The 25,341-nt window shown below is 45.9% G+C and overlaps 1 long non-coding RNA gene across 1 annotated transcript in view; it reads left to right on the top strand.

Annotated features, from left to right (window-relative positions):
- Nucleotides 1-25,341, top strand: part of LOC139670816 (uncharacterized) — a 233,454-nt gene that overhangs the window by 43,903 nt on the left and 164,210 nt on the right. Inside the window, exons 2-3 of the long non-coding RNA XR_011697574.1 lie at nucleotides 7,005-7,112; nucleotides 18,334-18,455. This is a non-coding gene — a long non-coding RNA (uncharacterized lncRNA). The remainder of the gene's footprint in view (nucleotides 1-7,004; nucleotides 7,113-18,333; nucleotides 18,456-25,341) is intronic.

Here is a 25,341-nt window from a genome sequence, read left to right as displayed (position 1 = left end):
GGTTATGGCAGAAGCAGAAAATTATATTTCCTAGCTCCTGATATTACGCTGTAAATCACAAACTTCCACTCTTTTATGAATTGCTCGTGCATTTGCTGCCTGTGGCTCAAGGAGGAATAAGTACTAGTTGCTGACCATGGAGGCACCAGGTTAGAAGCATTTTATTTGGCAGAAACTTCCTGCCAGGCCAAATGCAGGGCAAATCCTGCAAGGAGCACCACGTGCTCACCACACTCCCTTGAATGTATGGGAATGGGGTGTCCCCCTGTGCAGCTCCCTTTGGATGATCCAGCCCTTAAAATAGAAACTTCATCCTGGAAAACTTAGTGAGGATACATAAAACCTGAGTATATATTTAGAAAATGTGGTGAACTCGCCTTCAGCCTGAAACAAGGAGATAACATATAAACCCCAGAATATTTATGCAGCTTGTACTGGAATGAGAAAGCGAGGGCCAAAATGATACAGAAGAGGGGAAAAGGCTTGTGCTGCAGATGAGGCTGTTCTTGGCAGGACTGAGCACTGGTGGTTCTGCTTTCTGTCATGCAGGACTCTCTGTGATGTGCATTTGATTAGAGCTCATCGAGTGTTTACAGGCAGAGTCCTACGATCCTGTTCCTGAGGCTACTGAGCCCTGAGCAGTGTCAAGGGAACTGCACTGCAGGATCAGGGTGGGCAGGATCCTGAATGCCTGGGGAAGGCTCTGAGAGACCTGTCTGCAGTGGCAGAGTGAAGCATGGCAAGGTGACTGGCAGAGAAAGCAGAGATGGAGACACTAATTCTGACAAGGGAGACGTGGGCACGTGCAAAGAGATTTAGTCTGATGGGAGGAGGGAGAGGAAGGAGGGAATAAATTCCATCCCTTCCTTCCTGCCCACCTTATCTTTAATTTAAGGCTGATGGATTGATTACCATTTGTTATGGTAAGTCCATATGTGTACAGATCCAACGGCAGGATTAGGTTCCTCCTCCTTTGTTATTCGAAGTCAATCGCAGTTCATTAAATCTCTCTCATCAGTTCCACCACCTGCTCCTCTTCCTTCCCTGACCCGAAGTCACATGTCCATTTACCCTCTTCCCTTTGTTTGCTGTTTGTTTCTCTTTTAATTACACCTCTTGATCTTTTCCCCATCAATTATTTGGAGGAGAGAATTGGTCAGGAAGCATCAATGCAAATGAAATTGTGGTTAAGAATAGAAACAAAGAAATGGTAAAGAAACCTTTCATTTTCTAAACAGCTCTGGACTTGTGCTTGAGATGATGAAAAACTCTTTTCCCAGGGTGTGAAGGAGGGTGTCTGCAGCACAGGAACCATCCCTCCTTGCTCACCCCTGCATATGGTCAGGGAAGAATTTAACAGCTCCTTCAGGACTTGGTGGAAGTTTTCAGCTTCTCCTGTAATTCTGACCCATCTCACACTTGGCAACGTGCAAGTGGAAACCCCATGGCCAGCAGCAAATGCAGTAGAGGTGAAGAGGCAGTTCTTTCCTTGGCTTTGTGTGCACAGCCAGGCAGCTGGACCACAGGAAAGAGCTGCTTGCAGGACAGCCCTTGCCCCTGCTTGTAGCAGAGTGGAACAGCTCGATGGATTTAATCACAGGGTTTATGATTAATAGGTGTTGCAGTCTCTCCTTGGGACCCCAGCCAAGCTGAAGGCAGTGGTGGGTTGGCTCAACAACCCCACCACAGGTTGCACTGCTGTGGGTTAGCAGCGTGTACAGCCCCAGGGGGATGGGAGTAGCCAGCAACAGCTGGAAAAAAAGGAGTGGTAACACATTCAAAGCGTTGTAGCACTTCTCTGAACAGACCCCTGTCCCTCTCTCCAAACCCCACGTTTATAAACACACTGATGTTTTGCTCAGGTGAGGAGGCAAGTCTTGACCCTGCTGCTTGGGGCAGCTCACAGGGGTCCTCCTGGTGCTGGGGGAGCTGTGCAGGAACAAAGGCAGGCAGAGGAGAAGGTGCTTTTTCTGCTGCCTCAGAGCAGTTTTAAACCGAGCTCTGAAGTTTAACCAGCTGTTTGGCAGGCCTGAACTCATCCCTGTATTTCTCTCCCCTGGGTCACTAGAAATCCTCTTTCTCACACCCATCTCCTTGCTTTGCAACTGTGCTGCCTATTTGCAACAGAAAAATACCTGCCCATGGGTTTAGATGCTGTTTAATCCCTAAATGGGAAAGTAATCTCAGAAACCAGGTGGCAACTTTCAAGTTTTGTGCCTGTTTTCTGGGGTCAAGATGTAAGAGAATCCATATTGTCCTGTTCATGGGTGCACATGGGCAATTAAACCTTGTGTCTCACTGACTCACTTCTGCTTCTCCTGAGTGCTCTCCCTGACTTGCCAAAGGGCTGTAACCCACCCACGGGCTGGGGTCACCATTGTGTCTTGAACTGTGTGTTCTTACCACGTTTTAAAAAGTGTTCTCAGAACTTCACCCTGCATTTCAGTGCCCTCAGAAGGGTTAATGCTGTCTGAGGTATTTCAGGTACTGAGAGGTCCTAACCTGGGCAATGCAGAGCAGGGTCAGTTGACTCTCAACTGGACAAAAGTCCAGCAGCTGAGTTCATTTTGGACAGGCAGTAGTTGGCCTGCATTGCTTCAGCTGAGTTGTACTCCAACCTCATAAATGTGCACATGGCTGAGGCCAGCAGGGAGTCTGCTTTCCAGAGGCCTTGCTGTGTATTGTCTTTTCCCAGTGCATCATGTGGGATCAGCTTTCTCCTGCTCTTTCAGTGCTCTCCATTCCGTCCCTGATGGCAGCTTGGCAGCAGCACATCAGGCTGAGGGAGAAGCCCAAGCTTGCATCTTATCCAGAGGGAGAGAAGGAGGGGAGGCTCAGGTCTGACAGCCTGTTTCCCCACACTAACCAAAATGTGAAGATGGGCAAGATAGGAGGGGACTGGTAGACTTGTTTTTTCTAAACAGATCCTGGAAAAACAGTTGATAGTGGAGGAAAAGAGTTCAATTGTTCTACATTGATGAATCTCCAAAGGATCATCCTCTTTCTGGGCAGAGTAATTAATTCTCCCCTGCTGTACAGCCAGCAGGTTCCTGCATCAGACCATTTATAAGCCACTTTTTCTTCTTTTCCCTTTCAGTTTGAGTCTTGAAACACATTTGTGATGGTTGCCACAAGCAGATTGTGGCTTTAGGCTGGGCTGGTTTCCAAAGGCCCCATCTCCAGTGCAGCAGCTGAAAGGTGATGGGGTTTGCCTGTGGTGGGACCTCTGCTTGGGTGCAAACAGGACTGGGAAAGGGCTTTGTACCCCTTGGTGTCCTGACACCAAAGCTCTCCTGTACTTCATATACAGGAAAGTTTTCACCTCCTGTCATGGCCTGAGATTTAGTGATGCCCAAAGTTACTAGTCCAGCAGAGCCCCCTAAAAGCCACATGGCTGTCCCTGTCCTGCAAGGCCAGGCTGTGATTGGCTTTAGTGCCTCCCAGTCCAGATTAGATCTAACTGTGCAATCTATTGGCTTTCATACTCAGCTAATAATTTGCATGTTTTAATTTAAAAGGCCTGTTTGTTTCCAGAAACTCATGGTTGGTTTTCTTTTAACCCAAAGATGGGAGAGAGGCTTTTTCAGGGATCCACGAAGTAGTAAATAAGAGTATGCACAAAACTACCAGAAAGTCTCACTGACTGAGTTCAAAGCCTTCCTGTATTCCCTGCTGTGGGAAAACCAGAAAAATACCTTCATTCAGCTGCAAAGGCATTGCCAAGGGACAAGTTTTGTTTAGGGCTGGTGTTTTCCATGGGATTTGCAGTGGCCCAAATGCCTTCTCTTTTTGCCTGTGCTTTGGTTATGGCTGCAATATTTTAAATGTGTGTCTCTGAAATGAATCCAGATCTTCAAATCCCAAGATCCACTGGTGCCTTTTTCCTCCTGCCTGAGTGTTTTGGCTGTTCTACATGAGTAACAATGTATTGCACCAGGTGCCAGGATGGCATTGCACCTGGGACAGGTCTGCCTGTAGGCTCAGGATCTGAATCCAAACTTGAAAAGCTGGTTTTATGACAAAGTAAGATCTTCAGCTCCCAGTCTAGCTTTGGGTCAGGTTTGCCTCTTGCTGGAGCCAAGCAAAGTGTCCCTGTAAAGGTGTAGATTTGTCAGTGGGGAACAGGATGTCCCCAGCCTGTGAGACACTGGGGCATGAGCATTTTGCATGTGCATCAGTTTGAAGGAAACATATGACTGTGACATATATTGAAGGTAAAATAAAAACCCCCAACATCTGGGCAATCCCCCTGGTGCTTGAAATACACCACCTTTTTAAAGTGAGTCATGAATTCTTGAAAAAAAAAAATCCCCCCTTCAAACTCTTTATCGGTCTCAGGAAACCACACTGAGATATAGGCTGGCAAAAAAGCAATATGTCTTTCAGTCTCTGACAAAACACAAACTCTTACTTCTTTCCATCCCTGGCCAAGCATAACTGCCACAACAGCCTTCTTGTAGTTTCTTTAAATCCTAGGTGAAGGTTTCAACACACAAAATTAATGTGAAGGAGTTTTAAGGCTTTCCCCCCTCCCTTTATTAATTCCATCAAAATCCCAGAAGAGGAATACAGAAGTGGGAAAAAAAATTACTTTTGCAGTAGGAACTCAGGCTTGCCTGGTTTGGGTACATGAGTAGAGGCACTGAACATAATGAGATTATTCATGTGCATAAAGGTTGTTGGATCAGACCCTATCTTTGTAAAATATTTAATTACACACCATCAGAATCATGTCAGCTATGAAAAAGCAATAAAAGTACTAAAGTGTGTCAGTGAGCAGTAGTAGTAACTCCAGTGATATAAATGCATGAAGCTTTTATGTACAGCTCACATACACTGAAGGCAGCAAGTCAACACTGGCTAAGGATTTGCAAACAATACATCAGCATCATAGTGCAAATTTTAATGCCTGATTGTTCTCAAATCATGCTGTGTGATGCCTTCCTCCATGCTTTGGCTGGGGCAGGGAAGCCACAGGCCCATCAGCTGCAGCTCAGCTCTCCAGTCCACGCTCAGGCATTGCCTTCCTTGCTGAGAGGCTGAAGGTTTTATTGCTTTCCTTTGATCGATGGGTGAGAAGCAGAAACACCCTCAGTGTTCTAAAAACAGGACAAGGCAATGCACTTCAGTTTGACCATGAAGGGAAAGCACTTTGTCTGTGTGAGGCTTTTACCTGGGAACATTTAGAGACAGGGCACAGCCAGAGCCCTCCAGAGCCTGGGAAGGCAGGAGGTAAATTGGGTTTTGTGCTGGCAGGCAAAGGCGAGAGCAAGAGTCACACTCAGAGTGAGAAGGGCATCCCCATCCCACACACTCTGGGGGAGGAATTGCAGCTCTCAGGGGTGTTGCATCAGCGTTTGGTAGGGCACTTTCCAGAGTTGCATCAGCCTGGACCTGTTTTGTTGGTGTTGCTGGTGGAGACTGGAGTATTAATAACTGGTTCCATGGGGAGGGTCAGGCAACCCACAGTGGAAAGCAGAAACCGAGATAGGAAATACGCAGAAGATCTTGGGGCAGATGTAAATCATGGCAGGAGAGGGTGACAACAAGTGCAACTGCTTGCCCATCTGTGACTGGCTTTGCCTGCGTGGGTGGGTGAGGCGGGTGTGGAACAGGTTGTGATTTTACTCGAGGGCTGTAAATGCAGAGTGAGTAGGAACAGGGAGCTCCAGTAGCACTTCCTGTGTCTGAACACGATGCTGCACACGGGGGAAGCTGCCACTCAGAGCTCATGACTGAGTGGCATCTCCATGGCAGGTCCCTCTTGTGCTGCCCTTCCACACATCCCATGCTCAGGCTCCGTGCAACTGGTCCAAAGCAAAATAGGATTTTTTCTGTGCATGTGCACAAACGTGTTGCACTGCAAGTTCCTTGTTTGAGTCCTTGTTCAGCACACCATGCTGTGGCTTCCAATTGCTTTGCTGCTCTCTCTTTTTTTTTTTTTTTGTATTATTTCTGGTTCTCTTTCCCCTCCTTCAGCTGAGTGACTGTAATCTGTACCTAGCACATGCTGTAAATAACATGGATTATATTTGGTGGACAGCAGGGTGCAGGACTCGAGAGGCATTTCAAGAACCAGCAAAAGTGCCGTGGTTGGATTTACAGCTCTTGGGTTGTGTCATCTCCTCCTTCTCCCCTATCCCTTCCCCCATAATTTTCTGATGGCTGCTTTTAAATGGATTTTTATCAGGGGGGAAAAGCACTGATGCAAAGTGGATGACAGCAGATGTGTTCCCTTAACAGGGTCTTTCCCTGAATGGCTCTGCTAATCATTATGTTTTGCTCCATAGGACTTTTTATTCATTTAACAGGTTTATTTCCAGATTACATATTTGTTTTTATACTGTTTCCTCATAAATACAGGCACTGTAGAAAAAGCTGGCCCCACCATATTTCATGCAGTATTTGTTTATAGTAAGTGGGCCTCACTGAACCTGTGTATACAATAAATACCCTTTCAGGATTCCTAGGCAGGAGTGGAGGGAACAGATGGCAAAACAGACCCAGGATTCCCATTTACAAGGGGATCTTCAAATAACACAGGAGGAATGATAGCCATTAAAAAGCTTGCCTTCCAGTGCCTTAATTTTTTGGCCAGAAAAATTGGATGCAATAGTTGCTTTCTATTACTGTTTTTTGTGTGGTTTATTTTTTTTTTTTACACTCAATAACAGATTTAAAGAAAACCAAGATGCAGGCACCTCCTTTTTCAAGGACATCTCTGGGATCCCTCTTTTCCCTTACCCTTCTTCAGAGCAAGTCAGGGTTAAGAGCTAACTAGACATGACTCAAATCCATGTCTCAGACCCATGGTCTCTGAGAGAACTTTGAAATATGAACCTGGGCCAAGGGGGAAACTTTGCAAACAGCTGCTAAAGCTCATACCCTATGGCAGGGCTCTGCCTCATGGATACCTGAGGGCTGAGAGAAACACCTTGCACTGGGGATTTCTTTCATTCTTTGGTGATGAAGACTAATTTATAATTTTTTTTATTTTTTTTAAGCATCAAGGGTGAGATAAGAGAAGGCTGTTCACATGTTGTTCTTCTGTGCTGTGAGAAGTTTGTGTTGGAGTGCATCAAGTGGAGAAAGAAGTGCAAGAAAGCTGCAAGGTAGGATATTTCTACAGCACAGGACTCTTAATAGTCCTAGGGCTTAAACTCTGCCTGGTTATTTGGCAGTGCCTCTGCTTGTACCTGCTGAAACACATAATCTGCCTGCTTGGCTCTGGGCTCCTCCCAGCTGGGTTTTGACCTCCTCTCTCAGTAGTGAAGGTTCTGAGTGGGAGTTTTGAGGGACCTTCAGGACACCTCACAGATCTCTCCATCCAGCACCCTCTGCTTCCCACAGCTCTTGGTCAGGGAAAGGGAATTGTCAGTGTAGATACCCTGCTTGGCCTGTTTGAACAGCTGTAGGAGAGACCAGCCCCATGTCCTGCTCTCCACTCAAACCCACCACTGTGCAGAACCTTCATGCACTTTCTTTAGCAGTGAGCAGAGCAAGAACAGCATTGGGAAAGGTGTTCACAGTCTGAAATTGGTGTTTTGTTGAGTTTTTTTTTAAACAAATCCTACAGATATGGGGTGAGGTGGATGGCTGGCAGGTTAATGCAATGCATTATGAACTAATTGGGGTATTTCCAGTAACAAAAGATGGAGCACAAGTGCTGTGGGGAGAGGCTGAGGGAGCTGGGGGTGTTTAGCCTGGAGAAGAGGAGGCTCAGAGGTGACCTCAGCACTGTCTGGAACTGCCTGAAGGGAAGTTCTGGCCAGGTGGGGGTTGGTCTCTTCTCCCAGGCACTCAGCAATAGGACAAGGGGGCACGATGGGCTCAAGCTCTGCCAGGGGAAATTGAAGTTGGAGATCACAAAAAAAACTTCTTTGCAGAGAGAGTGCTCAGGCATTGGAATGGGCTGCCCAGAGAGGGGGTGGATTCCCCATCCCTGGAGGTTTTTCAACTGAGCTTGGCCGTGGCACTGAGTGCCATGATCTGGTAAAGGGACTGGAGTTGGACCAAGGGTTGGACTTGATGATCTTGGAGGTCTTTTCCAACCCAGTCAATTCTGTGATTCTGTGATCCACAAGCCTGGAAACCCACCAGCTCCCTGGGCCCCACTGGCTGCCATGCAGGGTTCCATTCTGGGAGTTAAAGTCATGGGCAAAAGGTCAGCTGAGGGTGTTGGAAGAGAGTGCAATAGCTGGAAGAGGAGCCAACTCTCAGGTGCCAGGAGCATGGGCATGGGCATGAAGCCTCACAAAAGCCTCCAGGATGGGTGGTGAAGGAAACCTGGGATTCATATGTTACACCCAGGCTGGCATGGCTTGGGTGAGAGGCTTGGGTGAGCCTGAGGACACAGCAGGAGTCAAGTCACATGTGGCTAAATGGTGGCTTGTCATCTTTTTGTTGCTAGGTGGAAAATCATAGCTTAAGTTGACTGTGACCTACTCAAGAATTCTTTTGGAGGCTCAGGCAGGGAGATGGCCACGAGGGCCACTGTATGCTGTGATCTGAGTGCAGCTTGGCAGTGTGGAAGCCACTCCTTGCAGCACAGGCATGCTCTGTGATATATTCTCCTGTCCCCTTGGTGCTGTGCTTCTTTTCTTCTCAGTAACCAAGCAGGATCCCTCTTCTGATAGGTAGAAACCTATTTCTTCTTCAGTTGCATCAGCCCAGTGCTCCACAGCCAGGGGTTTTCCCTCAAAATCTCAAATCCTGTTGCAGCTAAACATGGCCACCAGCCTCTTTCTTAGCTCTTGCCTCTTTTTAATTTAAAGTGTTTTAGTTGGAGGGAGGAGGAGATGATCAAGTGAACTCTCCATACTGGATTATTACGTGTGTGGATTCTGACTTGCCTGTTGTAGGTGTGGTCTTGGGTCTTTACCAAGGGGCAGAAAGTTTGCTGGTCTGGTTTGGTGGGACTTTGGAAGAACAGAGTCCTATGCAAGGGACAAAACAAGGTAAGAAGTTGTGATGTATGACTAGAGCTTCAATAAGAGCAGTGCTACTTGAGCAGGGTCCCTGCAGCATCCTGGGAAACACGGATTCAGAGCCTCCTGTGATTGCATATACTGTCAGCAGAGCACTTGCTCTTTGTTTCCACATGGCTCCAATCAAGGTCCCTTCATAAGGGCAGAAAATTCTCCAAGGGCTGCAGCTTTCCTTAGCCATCACCTTTACTTTCTGCTGGCAAAGATGCCAATTCTGAAGTGGGAAATAATGAGCATACTGGGGCAGGAGTGGGAAGGAGTAAACTGAGATCTGTCCTTATGCCTTAACAAATCTGATGCCTCTCCCCCCTCCTCCCAGCAATATTTAAACTCAGTTTGCAGCAGGCAATTTGCAGGGCATTCTGTACAGCCAGAGGATGATGCCAAGTTTTCTCATCCCTTGCCTGAGGGGCAATGCTTGGCTGGGGGAATCTTGGAGGATGGCACAGGGTGGCAGCGAGCACTGAATTTCACTCTGTACATCCCAGTCACCGAAATGCCCCCAAAGGCACAAAAATATTGTACCAGCTGAGCTCTCCCAACACAAACCAGTGTGATTTACACTTCCCAGATCAGTGGAATTTCTTGCAGGGAGGTGACAGCCTGCTCTGAGCTGCTGTGGTTGCAGTTCCCATCAGTGGGGTTTATAAAGGTGGTTGCAGTGGTGAGTGAAGTGGGCAAGGCATGAATACATTCATGAAGGTCTCTGCCGAATAAGGAGAGGTTTTTCCAGGCTGCTGTTACCTGATCTAGCCAATTTGACATGGCCCCTCATCATGGCACATCTGAGCAATTTGAAAATAGAAATAGCAACAAACCTCTTCCTTTTCTTCCTGCTCAGTTCGCAGGAAAAATATTTAGACTGGTTTGAAGGCTGGGAATTTTATTTTTTTTTCATGTCTGTTTAGATAAGTGAATGAATGAGTGTGTGTGTGAGAGAGAGAGGAACAGAAGCTGCTGAAAGTTGATTTGAAGAAATTAGTCTTGCATTTGCTTCATTCATTGGAGGCTGAACTCTTATTATTAGTTCCACAAGTTTAACATGCAAATTCTCCACTGGTTTCAATGGAACATGTACATCCAACCTGGAAGTCTGAGGTTGTAACCACCACTCTTAATGAAAACAATGATTTTTTATGTAAAAATCCTGCATTGGGAATTCAAGACAAGCCAGTCAAGTTGCCAGGGCTTTGCCTCACTTGCCCTGAGCTTCTCCATGTGGTGCACTTTGATTCCATAGGTGGGATCCACCTGCCAAACCCCTCTGGATGGGCCATGGCTGGTGAAAACAGAGACTTTGCATCATGAGGAGCAGTGAGCACTGGCTGTTGCCATGAAGTCTGGTTAATTCTGGAGACTTAAAGCTCTCTATATATGCAGCAAGTTAGTATTAAATTGACTGCATTAGATCTATTATCCACCTAGAGGCTATTTTCACTCTGAAGTGGAATTTGCTCCGTAATAAGTAACATCTCAAAATGCTGTTAATTAAATTTTCGTCTGTTTAGAGGATTTTCTTTTTCTTCCTCCTTCTCTCCTCTTTTCTTTTCTTTTCAGAAGTTAGTAATTAGCCCAATAATGTGCAGACATTGTTACTGCAGCTCATTAAATTTGGCAATCCTCGCCTGGACCTTTGAGAGCTGGTGATGTCAGGTTGCCCTGAAATGCAAGGATTCCATCTGTCGGGAATTACTGATGAATTGGCAATTAAATATAAATATATATATATATTTAACTCATTACTTGTGCTGGATTGACAGTCCTGCAAGTGTTATCATTTTAAGTTCATTGACAGTCTAATAAAGCTTCCCCTGGGCTCCCTTGCTCCTGTGCAGGGACTGGTGGCAGAGATGAGAGGAGAATCTGATGCCAAAGGGACTGGGTTTTTGTTCTGTCTGTAGACTGCACTGATGAGAGTGTCATTTTGGGCTGGAGTGGAGAGAATATCTGGGCTAACAGACAAAACTGAGGCCTTGTGGATAACCAGGCAGGCCTGTGATTATGCTGGTTTTCAGCTGTTATTGCTCTTGTTGAACTGGTGGCCAAGAAGTGGATCTCCATCCTGTTTCCCAGCAGCATCCAGTCACAGGCAGGGGAATTTACATAAATTTATTCAACACTGCTTATGATTGTATTACCTTCCAGCAAAAAGTGGAAGTTCTCTGGGAAGTAGTGAAAGGAAAGTGAGGAGCACAGGATCTCTGTCCTGGATTGCACTACAATCCAGGGTAACACTGAAGTACCAAAGCATCAGTCACTGGTGATCACAGAATCATTTAGGCTGGAAAAGACCTCTGAGATCACCGAGACCAGACTTTGACTGCCATCTTGTTAACCAGACCACAGCTCTAAGTGCCATGTCCAATCATTTCTTGAACATCTCCACCACCTCCCTGGGCAATCCATTCCAAAGTTTAGCAACCCTTTCCATGGAGAAATTCCTCTTCATGTCCAGCCTGAACCTCCACTGGCGCAGTGTAAGTCCAGATCCTCTTGTCATATTGCTTGTTATGTGGAAGAAGAGACTGACCCCACCTGGCTACAAACTCCTTTCAGGTAGTTGTAGAGAGCAATAAGGTCTCCTCTGAACCTCCTTTTCTCCTAAACACCCCCAGTTCCCTCGGCTGCTCCTCACAGGGCTTGTGTTCCTGACCCTTCCCCAGCTCTGTTTCTCTTCTCTGACATGCTCCAGCACCTCAATGTCTTTCTTGCAGTGAGGGGCCCAAAACTGGACACAGGATTTGAGGTGTGACCCTCCCAGTGCTGAGTACAGGGAGACAATCAGTGCCCTGGTCCTGCTGGCCACACTTGCTGCTACACATCGTGCTTCCCACAGGCATGACACAGAGGTGTGTCATCCCTCTGCTGCTTTGGTGAGTTGCTGTTGCAGCAGGGAAGACTTTAGAACATGTTGGCTCCCACAGGCATCATGTGAATTTGGGCTCTCAGTGTCAGCCCCAATCTGCATCCTCAGCAAGTGTTGGACCTCCACATTGGCATGAACTGGCCTGAGGGCAAGGCCACCCAATGGCTCAACATTAAAAGGTTTGGCTTCTACCAATGGCTTGGATTCTGGCAGCATCAGTAATTTGTTATGGCAAGAGGAGTCTGAGGAAAACAAAAGAAAAAAACCCAAAACTGTGAAGGGAGAAAGAAACAACTGAGCACCAAACTCCAAGGCTGTCCAAACTGCTCCTGACACAGCTGAGAGAGCAAAGTCACCAAAGTGTAGGATCTCTCTGAAGTGTCCTCTCCTCAGGTGGTGTCCTCTTGACATGTCTTTTGCAGACTTGGTTGTTTTTACCCATCAGAGATATCTCTGGACAGGCCACCCTTAAAGACAGAGCTGCAGGGTTTGACAAAAGCAGTCTGTAAATCCTGTATCTTCAGACCCTTCATGTTTTATCAACACCCTACTGAGTATCTGGGCCTAGACCCATCTTTAGAAGCAGGAATTGCTAGATCCAGGCGTAGGGAGGCACAACAGAGCAGATAAAATGGCTAAATATTTAATAATAAAGATTGTTCACACATTTTCCAGCTTAATGTTACTGGCCAAGGTAAGCTGGATGTTTCATATCAGGTTAACAGGATATTGCAATATTTTGGCTGCTTATCTGAAGTGGAATGAATGGAACTGCCAAAGCTTTTGAAGTTCACTCATGAGATAATATTTTATTAATTTTCTGAGCTGAGGGCACTTTAGCATCTCCTGTGAGTCTTCTGAATATTAAATGCACGAAGCTCTATAGGCAGGACTCTTTCAACATTTGCTCATTCACTGTTTAAAAGCACCAGCTTCCCATAAATTGAGAGCAGTCTCCTTGGTTTTCCCAGAGTTATCTACTCTCCAATAAATTAGAAAGTATATCAATTTCCTACTTATGCCCTTTGAATTCAAAGCAGGAGCTACTTAAGCACAAGAGAAGACACGGTGTGTGTTTGCCTTGTTTGTCTGTTCCGAAGAAAATGCAGTTTAAGTCAGAATGAGCTACTGTGCTTCAGCTCCAGCTGCGAAAATAATTTTATTTCATGAAAGCACCCAGTCTTCTAGTCCTGCTCCAAGCTGCTCTGGCCTTCAGCTGGACTCCAGCCTGCAGAGCAGAGCAGAGGAGGGAAGTGCAGTGGCACCAGCAGCATCAACCAGGCTGGGCACTGCCCACATCTCGCACCTGCTAAGCTGAGACTTGGCCCCTCCAACAAGATGCCTGCCCAGCTCGTTGCATCTCCACGGGGAGAGAGACAGGCACCTGCAGGATGGCTTTGATATTTGGAGGCATCTCTTTGAAATTGAGAAGCTCTGACTGAGATGGTGGAGATGCTGAGCTCTCCCCAGCAGTGGTTCCTTCCCCCTGGCCACAGCTGGGTGGGAGCAGGGCAGCTCAGGAGAGTGTGTGCCAGCCAGAAAGGCCCCTGTTGGATCAGACTCAAAGCTGCCAGCATGGACTTGTGCATCAAAAAGGACAGAGAGTTCCTAGATCTAGTGTCTGGTGCTTTATAAATAGTGTTGGATCACAGGGAAAAGCAAAAAGAGTACCAAAAAAAGAAGTAAAATGACAGCCTTTGTCCAAAAATATGCTGGCTGCATTGTTTCTTTTCGCCCAGAAAAAGAAAGGAAGGGAAAAAAAAGGTTGCTTTTTCTGCATTAAGCTTGTCATAACTGGATGATTATAGTAACACCATGAGAAGAGCCAGCCAGGATGTGACACTTTAGCTTTCAAAATAGCTTTTCCTAAAATAAACCCTTCCCTCACAGACTGCTACTGTGATACTTATGGGAAAATGTGAACAGACCACTCGTTCTCCCATCTTTCCTTGGAGATTGAGGAACTTTCCATCAGTTTATGTGCTCTAAACCTCTGTCCCTCAGACAGGGAGGCCAAAACCACAGGGAAATGGGGGGAGTGTAATTTAATACGTTTCACCAATTTGCCTTAATGGCACTTTGGAAGCCTCCTGGTTTAATTAGATTTACTCTGTGCCCACAGAGGGTAAACAGATATATCTGCCATTTCCATAAAGCCCGTGCTGTTTGCAGGGAGTCTGTAATGCAAAGCAGGACTGAGCAGACAGCAGGAAGGCAGCAGTGGCCTTGGGCACTCACTGTCTCCTTGTGCATCCCACCAGGCTGCAGGAGCTGTGGGCATCTGTCCTTTTGGGTGCCAGGGAGGCTGTGCTGCCCACCCACACCACTCTGCTCAGCCTGTTCTTTCTGCCATGCAGAACTTACCCCCTCTTGGCTCAGTGTGCCGACTCCCTAAAAGCACATCAGACAGAATCAGCTGGGCTGCTAAAAACCTCCCTCTGGGAAGGAATTCTGGTCTTTTTGGCCAGCATGGCTGGACCAGGAGGAAGCTACAGCCCCATGGCTTCAGGTGTACAATGCTGGTGCTGACTTCCCATGCTGAGGGAAACATCAGGCAAATAATTGATATTCTGGGCCATGTGACACCTCACATGGCACGGCTGGTATTGCTCAAACATTTATTTCCTTCATTTAATCTTTTTATAAATTTGCAGATGGTTCCCCCATCTTGGCAGTAAAGGGGAAGCAGCAATATCTGAGTTCCCACACACTGCATGGGAGCTTGGCTTAAGCAAGAGGAAAGATGGGAGTCCCCATGTGGTGGGGACATTCCGGTTCAGATGAGAAAATGTGCCTTCTGCTTCCTTGTTTTCCAGAACTGTGAGCTCTCCAAATGAAACCAGCAAAGAGCAGAGTCTTGTCAGGATCTAACAATGTTTACTTATTCTTCCACTAGTGAAGTTTAGTGACTTGTGTATATTATTACATCAGATACTCCCCCCAAGGTATCATCTTGAGGGATATTTCCCCTTGCCATCTTGGTGGGTGATTTCTTGCTCCACTACCCATCATGTCCCCACAAAATGAAAAGCATCACCACTACTGGTTTCTCACGTTTCCCTTCTCCTAGCAGACATTGGACAAGTTCTTTGTTAGCTACACACATTAATACTGAAACTAAGTGGTCGTGTTGTAAGCTGGAGCTTCTTGAAAGCAGGGGGAAAACCAAAGTTGGTAATAGAAAGACTGAAATATCATGGAGGAGGTTTTGACTTGGGTTAGACTGGTTTTGTCCTCACTGAAGCAAATAGGAGCTTTTTTTTTTATCAGGAAATAAATCTGCTGATCTCTGAATTGGGGAAATTCAGGTTTCAGGGCACTCCCTACAGACTGACTCATTGTGAGTTACCCCATGAAATCCATGGGAATGGACTGTACTCGTGCCATGCAGCAGAGCATCCCAAACACTTGCAATTTGGGATAAATTGATAAGCTTCCATATCTGATGAGATAATATGGCTTTACATTCTCATGAGTGCTTTGTCTTGTCAGGGCAGGAGAGAAGATTCCTCTGTTCTCTTTCACATCCCAGGAAAACAAGCCTCATTTTCCAGAGGTTTAGTACAGTGTAGCTGTAGTCCTGAATATATGTATATTAGAGAAGGAAATATTCACATACACACATTTTTTCTTGCTCTTTTAGCCCTCTTTGAGCAGCTGTGGGGCATCCAAAGCCCTCTGGAGCCTCATCCTTCTGCCAGGATGGCAGCACACCCCTCTGCTGCTCTGTAAAATCAGGTGGGTCCCAGGCTAAGGGACATCAGGCATGGCACAGTCTGTGGCAGGGACACAGTTAACATCTCCCCCCCTCTGTGGGGAGAGGCTGCAGCTGCCTATCCAGCCTGCCAAACTGAAAGGGGATCCAGCCCTCAGGGAAATGTGTCTGGAGTTATTTAATCCCAAAAGGATTATAAAGAGAATATGCTCTAGGGAATCTCTCAGGGCCTATCCCCGTTACAAAGAAATAAAGCAAAGTCCCCAAAGCAACTGCCCCTTTCCCCTTGAAGGTTTGTAACAGGAGATACTCCTGAACTTTCACAGAAACGTGCCCCAGTCGAGACAGTCCAGGCTGCTCCGCTGGCAACTTTATTCAGCTTTGGCTTCTCTGGGGCTATCATTTCCTGCCTCTCCTCCTGCCTCTTTAATCTCCTTCAGCACATCCTTTGGAGGACCTTCTTATCTTCCTCCAACTTTCGTATGGGTTTCATCGCTGTCTCTTTTATCCCCACTTCTTCCTCTATTGTATTTTATCCCTGGTTAATCTCAGCCCTGCTCCCGACTTCGTGTGTTCATCTGTTCTCGTTTTGACTTATGTTTAGACTGTAAACTCCTTGAGATAGGGCCTGTCTTTTTATTTTAGACTTTTACAGTACCTCCAGGAACGTGAAATCGCAGACTGGAGTTAAGTCATCAAACAGAATTAAAACATTAAAGGAAAGCCAGTCTGAAAGGTTGCATGGAAATATCTTCCTCATTTTCGGCAGCAGTCCAAGGCAGCGAAGCTTTCCCTTGTATAAACACACGAGCATCTCTCTCCTGTGCAGCACAGTGGGACTGAGTAAACTCCTGGGTCACCCTCTAGCAAGTCTGCTCACTGCCTTGCCAACAGCAGGCATCAATTTACTGTGAGGAGGAGGAAGAGGTCTGGTTCCTTCAGTGAGAAGACTTGGTTTCCTGGGCTGCACGGGACATCAGTGTGGTTGTGATGATGTCCAGCTGATGCCATGCCCACTATAGGCAGCTCACATCATGCAAGGGGTGTTTTTAAAGGGTTTTTGTGTCCATTTTTTTCCTGCTTTTTCTGAAGCCTCCTAAGAAGCACTAAATGTAAAAGAAGAGCAATCTGAGTGTCCTAAATAGCATAATTTTATACGTCAGTAGGCTCTGGTCAGTACTTTTTTCTTGAGTCCATTGAGACCTTCAGTGAAGTTTCCTGTTCATGGACTGATATCTCTGCCTGCCTTACATGGTCTCATACAGAAGACAAAACAACATTTTGATTTTTTTTTAAGTGATTCCATGCTTTTCTACAACCTCTTCTCTATAGAACTGTAAAAGTTAATAACTGCCCTGTTAATTTAAAACAGGACTGTCCATGGAACCAGCCATCTCTGACGGCCACAATTACCCTGCACTCAGCATGTTCTCACTGCAGTGTTTGGCTCTTTGATTCCTGTGATGGTTCCCAGTGGTGCAGGAAGGCACCAGGATCTTCCTGGAGTCCACTCATGCCATGCAGGAGTCTTCCTGCTCCCTCACATCCCAGCAGCCAGGAGAACCCACAGGGCAGGCACCTGCCTGAGCTCTCCCAGGTTTTGAATGCAGCTGACCCTGGGTGATAACCCAACCTTACCATTTCCTTCTCTACTTCAACTGTAATAGTTTTCTTTGTGGTCTTTGCCACACATGAAGGGATCTGACCCTCTGGGCATCTCTAAAGCTTTTCCCATGACATACAGGAGGAAGGAGCAGACAATTTATTAAGGTCTAGTAAACCATTAATTCACTCATTCAGGACCCAATTAATTCCATTTGCTGCATCTTTTATTGAGCCACCTCTGCTCTGTTGGTGGGACAATTACCTGTTTCTAATCGTGACTGTGAATTACCCAATCACCTGATATTTTCATGAAGAAAGATGATAAATGGATCAATAGAAGAAAAGTACTTTTAGGGTGAATGATACATGACAGTGCTTGTGCAGGAAGTATCTAGAAAAAGGCAGCAGCTGAATGGGAAATACTGGACCAGAGCCTCTGGTCTGGTGTGGAGCTGTGGCTCTACTCACTGAATGTTCTTAACAAATTTGTCTTGATGCCTCTTGCTGTGGCACTTCAGGGCCACTTCTCTTACTTACCCATGGCAGTAAAACAGTCTCCATAACAATGATAACAACAGCAGCTGGTCATTAAAATTCTGAAATAACTTATGTGGATGATTTTTATAAGCCTCGTGTCCACTAGGACTGGAAAAGTGCAATCCTGGAGGTTGGGCAAAGCTCTTTCCCCCTTTCTTTGTCTTTCCAAAACTCAGTTAAAAAAATGGGAATAGTTTTGCAGCAAAGTAAATTAGAGAATTAGCCAGATATGGGTTGATTGGCATATAACAGGCCTGTTGTGGGGGCATGTATGGAGACTTATGTATGGACTAGTGAGAATTAGGAAATGGAGCTCCACTTTGCCCTTAATTTCCTGTGGGAAGTTGTTCCTCACTCTGTTAGTGATGCTGTTAAATGAAGCTATGAGTAGTTAATTTATTTTTACTGATCTGAGCCACATCTGACCATGCAAAAATAATGATACCTCCCTGCAAAGTGTCATGGAGAGCTCTGACAGTTCGTGGTTCTGTGACAGAAGGGACTCTGAAGCACAGGCAGCTTTTATATTGGTCCCGAATCAACAAATGGTTACAGGACTGGTGCCACAGCCACAGTTTCCAGGGGAAGGGAACCTTAATCCTAATCCATTCCATCTCTACCAGTTTGATGCAGTGCCAGCAATAGATGCCCAGAGCCTGGAGAGGGATCACAGCTCAGCAGAAGAGCACCTGAAGATCAGCACAAAGGAATTCCAGAGAAATTGTTGAAGCAGCCACGGACCAGGGTAGGAAAGCTAAAGCCTGATAGAATTAAATCTCTCTAGGGACTTTTTTTCAAGCTTTACATGTTTTCCAGTCCCTCCTCGAGGTACCCACCTTTATGCCTTTGGTATTTAATATTGAAAGATGACATTAAACATCTCACATCTTCAGCAGCAGATCGAACTCTGAGCCTGGCATGTCTTGTTCAGTTTAGAAGTAATGGTAACCTTAGCAATTGTTAAAATAAATGCCAGTCTATGTGACCAGTTTGTTCTCTATTAGCTTGATCTGAAGCAAGTCTCTGTGAGAGCTCAATTTAAACTGATATATGCCCCATTTTAAATCAGTTAGCAGATATTTGTAGTAAAATTTAAGTGTTAATTTAAACTGATTTTGCTAAAATGTGAGTTTCTCTAATACACACCAGCTATACTTTCCATTAGCCTCTCTTGGGGAAGAGTGATTTAAAGCTGATTTTGCTTAACTGAGGAAACAGAACTAATACAATAAGCTTCTTAAGATTTCTGCAAATCAGAAACATTCACTGGGATATCTCAAACACTAAAACCATTTCAACGCACTGTTCTTCGTCACTGCATTTGTGTTTTAATGGGCTGCATTTGGAAATGTTGTGGCTGCAGAGGGTCAGGCTGTGGAGGAGAAAGCACCCCTGTTTCTGGGTGCCCCTGTGCCCTGCACACAGACCCCTGTGCTGTGCCCAGTGTTCCTGACTGCAGAACGGAGCCACACCATAAATCACCCTCACATGTTACCAAGGAGTGTATTTTCACACCAATGATTACAGTTGTGCCTTTAGCTGAGGAGGTTGTTTGGGGCAGTAAATTGTGCTGTGTGTCATCCCTGCCTCCCTCCCTCTCTTTTGGTTGCTGGGTAGGAAATGGCTGTTCTGAGCAGCGAGAGCCCCACGGGCTTTGCAACCACCTTCTGTTTCCATTTCTGTGAGAGAAGGATCTGAAAGGGGGATTGAGAGGAGCTGGCTCTTTGTATTACAAGCACATAAATTATTGCATCCCAGGTTGTCACCACAGCTCTGCACCTCACAGATGAAGCTAAAGCAGTGGCCTTTAAGCAGTACATTGAGTTGGACAGTGTGAGAACTACCAGGCTTGTGACCTGGTGGTGTGGTAGAACACAGTAGGGTCGTGGTGGCCAAAAACAAGAGGGCACAATTTGCAGGTGTCACACACAAGATAGTTCATTAAATCACTCCATGAAGAAAGGAAAAAGGAAAGAATAGGTAAAGGTAAAAAGCTCACACTAACTTCAAATTACACAACATATATTGCCAAGTTCTATAGGTTGTATCACAGTGTCTATAAACCTCATTACAGCTTCTAATTGGATGTTACTTTCTGCACAGATGCTCTCTCTGTTGTGAGAAATTTATCTCTTCAACATTCCTTTCTCATGGGCAGCTTCTCCCAAAACCTTCTTATCTCATTTTGCTTTTGCCAGCTTGCTGGTTGTTCTCACAGGACTAATTGGATTCTCAGTGTTCACATCCCCAGACCAAAAGGTACCACCTATTAGGCCTCTGACACTGGTTGCAGCTCTAAAGGCCTTTTCTCAACTCAAAAAACCTTTTTTATCCTCACATTGTGGTGTGTAAATCTCCCCTCTGGTCCATCCCTTTTACATTTGTCATTTCCTCCAGTGCCATGCCCAGCCCGTTGTGAGCAGGGGTGGAAACACCTCCTGGTACTGCCCTTGGCATCTCACCTGGGGCACTTTACCCATAGCAGGGATGTTGGAACTAGATGATCTTGAAGGTCCCTTCCAACTCAAATCCTCTATGGAAGCCTTTGTGGAGCCTTCCTTCACATCTGGAGTGTCACCCTGGGTGCTGTGTAAAGGAATTCTCACAGAAATGGCCAGGCTTTACATGAGGGGTGGGATTTATGGGTAGAGTAAGCTGGTTAGCACGGGATGAACAGGTGGGTTAGTGGGTGGTTAACTAACTATGACAGAGGACAGGAAGTCAATGGGCTTCTCTCATTTTCTGTAACACTTCTGTGCATATGAGCATTTACAATATTCATGTCTGTGGCAAGTCTGTGGTACCTGTTGGCCATTTATTAATTCTTTATGAATGTTCCCTTAAGTTGTGAGTTAGTAGGTGATGGTTAGAGCTACTCAAATAATTATTTTTTTTCTCTATCAGAGAACAAAAACTCAATTAATTCTGGATTTCAGAATGAACACAACAGAATGAAAAAATTTGCAATAAGGTCCAGACATTCCTTACGGACCTTGTCAAACTGGACCATTCTGAGATCTCATTTAACTAAAACATCACTGAAATTTTTATTTTGCATGCTCTGTGGCAACACATAATCTCTTCTGAAGCAGATATACAAAACAAAAAGGCATGTTTTGATGTTGCTGAAAAGCAAGGTTTTCATTGATCCAAACTGAGCTTTGCAGTTTTTTGAATTTTCATTTTGCAGAAGATTAAAAAAAGATCTTAGTTTTGGTTCTCATTCTGCTTAGGAACACAATTAAGTGGAGAAAAAAAAGTGGAATTCCCTTAGCAGCTCACAAGTCTAGTGTTTCTGCATGCTTCTCTGAAACATAAATGGGATTTACTTTGTTTAAAAACTGCTTTTAGCAACCTCTGTTAGGGCTCTGAAATGCACAGGAGGGCATGATCCTTCTCCCTTTGAAGTCCCTGGCACGGTATCCATGGACTTCACAGGGAGTGGGATTGACTGAATAATTGTGTTGCAGGATGAATATCCACCCTGACACCGCACAAAGTCACGCCGAAAGCCACTTGATGTCATTCTAATCCTGCCTCCTCACAGTGGTGTTCTGGAGAACAGGGTTGGGTTTTTTCTTTCCCCCCCCTTCTGTATTTACTGTTTGCAGAAGGAACTAGTTAACAAATAGAAAGGACAAAACGAGTGTGTCATTAATCTCCAAAGTGACTTCTTGTGCTGCTGAAGGGATCAACTGCTCCGTGGGATTTTTACCTTTCATGTGCTAAGTAGAAACCCCTTTTAGCTGGAGGTGTCACCCAGGTGTGGGTTCAGCCCTGGAATACCAGCCCTGCTCACCTGGTTTGGGTGAGAAACCCCCCCAGCCCTTGGCATCTGAGCAACCAAGAGCACAGACACCTGCCAGGGGCAAGGCAGGCACCAGAGCTGGCCGTGCTGATTCCTCACCCACCTAACTCCTCATCCCTGGTCTGGGATCCCCAAAATCAGCGTTCACCCCATAGTTGTCCCTCTGGATAAACCACGGAGGTGCCAGTGGTGTTCTGGTCTGTGCACTGGAAGAGCTCTGCAGCTGGCTGTGACCAAGGCAGATGCCTGGGATAGACCAAGTCCTTATGGATTGTCTCCTGGGAGTAATTACAGCTAAGCGTGACATTTAGCCACAGCCTTTTGTGCTCAGCGGTGCCCTCAGGACGGCCTGGGAAGCAAAGCTGCCTGGAATGCAGGGGGATGTGCTGCTCCTCGGCTGGGCAAGCAGAGAAGAAGGATGAAATCCCACCTCTCCTCCACCAAGAACCCCGAGCGAGGGCAGCGCTGGCACCGCCATCCTTGTAAGTGCTGCCCTGAGGGCGTAAATAGGGGAAGATGGAGAGTCACTACCCAGGGAACCTCTGGAGGTGCCAGGTTGTCCTGGGAATGGTGGCTCTGCCAGTAACACCAGGCATTTTGCCTTCACTAGACCAAACATACCAGGTAATGAGGTTTATGGAAAGATAACACTGTTGCAGTGGGAAACATGGAAATCATTTCATACCAATCCCAGAAAGTGGGTCCTTTGTTTGTACCTTGGCCAGGAGCAGAAAAGCCCTGCACAACCATTTAAAAAAAAAACCAAACACGTGCTGGCAACCCTGCTGCAGGCTGGGAGAGGACTGTCAAACAGAGGGAGAAGCTCTCTGTGTTAGATATCATGGATGAAATCATAGAATCAGTTGGGTTGGAAGAGACCTCTGAGATCATTAAGCCCAACCCTTAATCCAACCCCACTTTGATTACCAGATCATGGCACTCGGTGCCACGTCCAGTCTCACCTTAAAAACCTCCAGGGATGGAGAATCCACCCCCTCTCTGGGGAGCCCATTCCAATGCCTGACCACTCTCTTTGTAAAGAATTTCATCCTGATATCCAACCTAAACCTCCCCTGGCAGAGTTTAAGCCCGTGCCCTCTTGTCCTACTCTTGGTTGCCTGAGAGAAAAGACCAACCCCCACCTGGGTACAACATCCTTTCAGGGAGTTGTAGAGAGTGATAAGGTCTCCCCTGAGCCTCCTCTTCTCCAGGTTGAACACCCCCAGCTCCCTCAGCCTTTCCTCATAGGATGTCACAGAGACAGAAGGACTGGAGACTGGTTTAAGGTGAGGAACACCAAAGTGTCTTTAAAGCTCTCCTGATTTCCAGCGTGCAGGCATGTCCTGCTTCTGCAGCCCTCTGGACCAGCTCAGAAATGCAGGTCTCTGCCCAAGGTGGGCAGTCAAGAGCCCCTCTGCCTCTGCCACAGGCACAGGGCAGGTCCCATGCCAGGGCTGTGCTGGAGGAGTCATGGCTCATCCACACAGGAATGGTGCTGCTGTAGCTCTCACCTTGCTCTTTCCAAGCTCTTCACAGCTCCTCCATCCTCCTGCAAGTATTTAGGGATGGTGAGGGAGACACTCCTGAATTTCTGGTTGCTTTGCTGCAATAGCCTGAATCTCTCTGCCTTGTTAATCTTCTCTGTCACCAAGTAAACTATGCCAAATTTCCATATGTTATACCTGAAAGATGCCAAACCAACAAAATGCAGGTTGGTGGCAACGGGACAAAGTCAAGTGTCACACTGGTGTTGTTTTAATATCCAGCTATCCCAGAACACAGAAGGTGTCCAGACTTTTATTTCTTTGATGGCTAATTTGATTTGGCTAGGGCAGAGTTGTCAGGTGCTCAAACTGGCCTTTTTTTACAGTTTGAAGAGTAAAGTTTCAGGCAGTCAGTTGTGAAATGAAGTAGTGAGCCTGTAGTTTGCTGATGTATTTTAAGCAGGACTTTCTTTTGCTCTAAAACACACCAGAAGGTTGTAGCACCTCACATTTCACTTCAAGCTGGCTGAGAGTAAGCTTTGAAAACCCCAAACCCCCTGATGTACTCCTGTTAATCATTGATACAGTCTTTGATCTCTTCTCAGTTCTTTGTGGCTGATTGACTCATTCCCACTTTTTTACCACCTTTCCTTTTGTGCCTTTTTTCTCAATGTGTCTGTTCTTCATCATGGTCTGAGCAAGCAGGAGAAGCCATAACAGCAAGAGTATTTTTATAGTATTTCTGATCAAATGGTCCCTGTATCTTTGTACAAAATTCCTAGTACCATTCCAAGGGCCAGAAGAGATTTGGGATAATACCTGAACTGCCCAAACTCCCCTTCTCTATTTCCAGATTCTTTGTAACACCAATAACTTTGGCATGAGAAGCCTCTTACAAGTACCCAGTGTGGGAGTCCTCAAACAATCACTCTGAAGGCTGGCAGAAAAGCCCCTTGGCTCCAGGGCTGGAAAGAGTGTGAGTGAACAGGCACTAATTAATTTCTCCCTCTTCTTCACCACAAATCTCTCAGCCAAGCCTGCTTGGATTGCTCTGTGGACTTTCAATTCATGGTGCAAATAAGCCGGGGCTCCAAGAGTGGGAATCTGTAAGAGGGAACCTGAAGATGATTTAAGAAGATGTGGGTTGTCTGGAGAGGTTTGCTGCTGTTGGCAAGTCTCCAAGGGCAGGGGCAAGGGTGTCAGCTCCTGTGAAACCCAGCTGGGGAAAACATGGAAAAATGCATCACATCTTAGATTTACTGGTGCTTTTGGTGGTGGTCTCAAGTGTCCACTCTGCTCTCACAAAACTTTCCTGTTTGATGACACACGTTTAAGTGCAGGGGATGGCAAATTAATGTAAAAGTGGGTACAAAAAAATTCAAAGCAAATAACTGGGCAAAACACTCCCCCGCCGGGACGTGCTGCTTGCCCACTGCTGACACCGTGCCACAAAGATGGATAATGAGGGAAGCTGCCCCATTCTGCTGCCTCAGGAATTAGCTGGTTTGCTGTGCGAGTAAGCTGGAATATAAATGAGTGGTTCAGGTTCATCTCCATTTATGTGGAGGGCAGTCAAAACAGTAAACAAACCTCAGCAGAGAAAGACTGTCACAGAGAGGAGCAGTCAGTGGCTTTAAATACCCTAAATTCAAATTATCTGTGGCTGCAGTTAAAGTGAGAAGGGGCTGTTAGAGGTACTCTTACATTCCCTGATAAAGCAAATGTTTACCAGACACAGGAACCAGTCTTAGTCTGGTCCTCTGTAGATTAAATTGCCTGATAGAGCAGAACACTGAGTTAACTCTTTGGTCTACGACGGGCACAGAAAGCTCATGACAAAATTAAAGGGCTGAATTCACTCCAGAGAAAACGGAATGATCATTTCACGTGTATGGGAGGCACAAATCTCAAATTGCATGTTTGGCAACATATGAGGACTATATACATATGTAGTCAGTTGATGTTGTTATTTCCATTAAATGAGGTCTCTTCCTTTTCCCTATTTTCGATGCAGTTCTCCAGGGAGATTAATTTGTATGAAAGTAGAGCACTAATTGCACAAAACAAGCTGGGGTACTGCAGGAGCATAATTAAATTTAAAAAAATGTGGTGTTAATACAATTGTGGTGCTAATTAAATAAAATTGGTGACAAGTGTCTAAGGCAGACCAAGTGTAAGGAGAGAAAAACTGACAAAATGATCCATTTAAAAATTCTTGCAGATATAATAGTTCAGTGGTAACTGAGCCGAATTAGAAGTAATTGTACATGAAGTGCCTGATCTTGCTCTCAGCAAAGTGGGACTTTTGCCAATTCAGACTCTAATGTTCCATAAATTGC

Source organism: Pithys albifrons, chromosome 4 (assembly GCF_047495875.1).
Source record: "Pithys albifrons albifrons isolate INPA30051 chromosome 4, PitAlb_v1, whole genome shotgun sequence".
Classification (NCBI taxonomy): Eukaryota; Metazoa; Chordata; class Aves; order Passeriformes; family Thamnophilidae; genus Pithys; species Pithys albifrons.
This window is presented reverse-complemented; position numbering and strand designations above follow the sequence as displayed.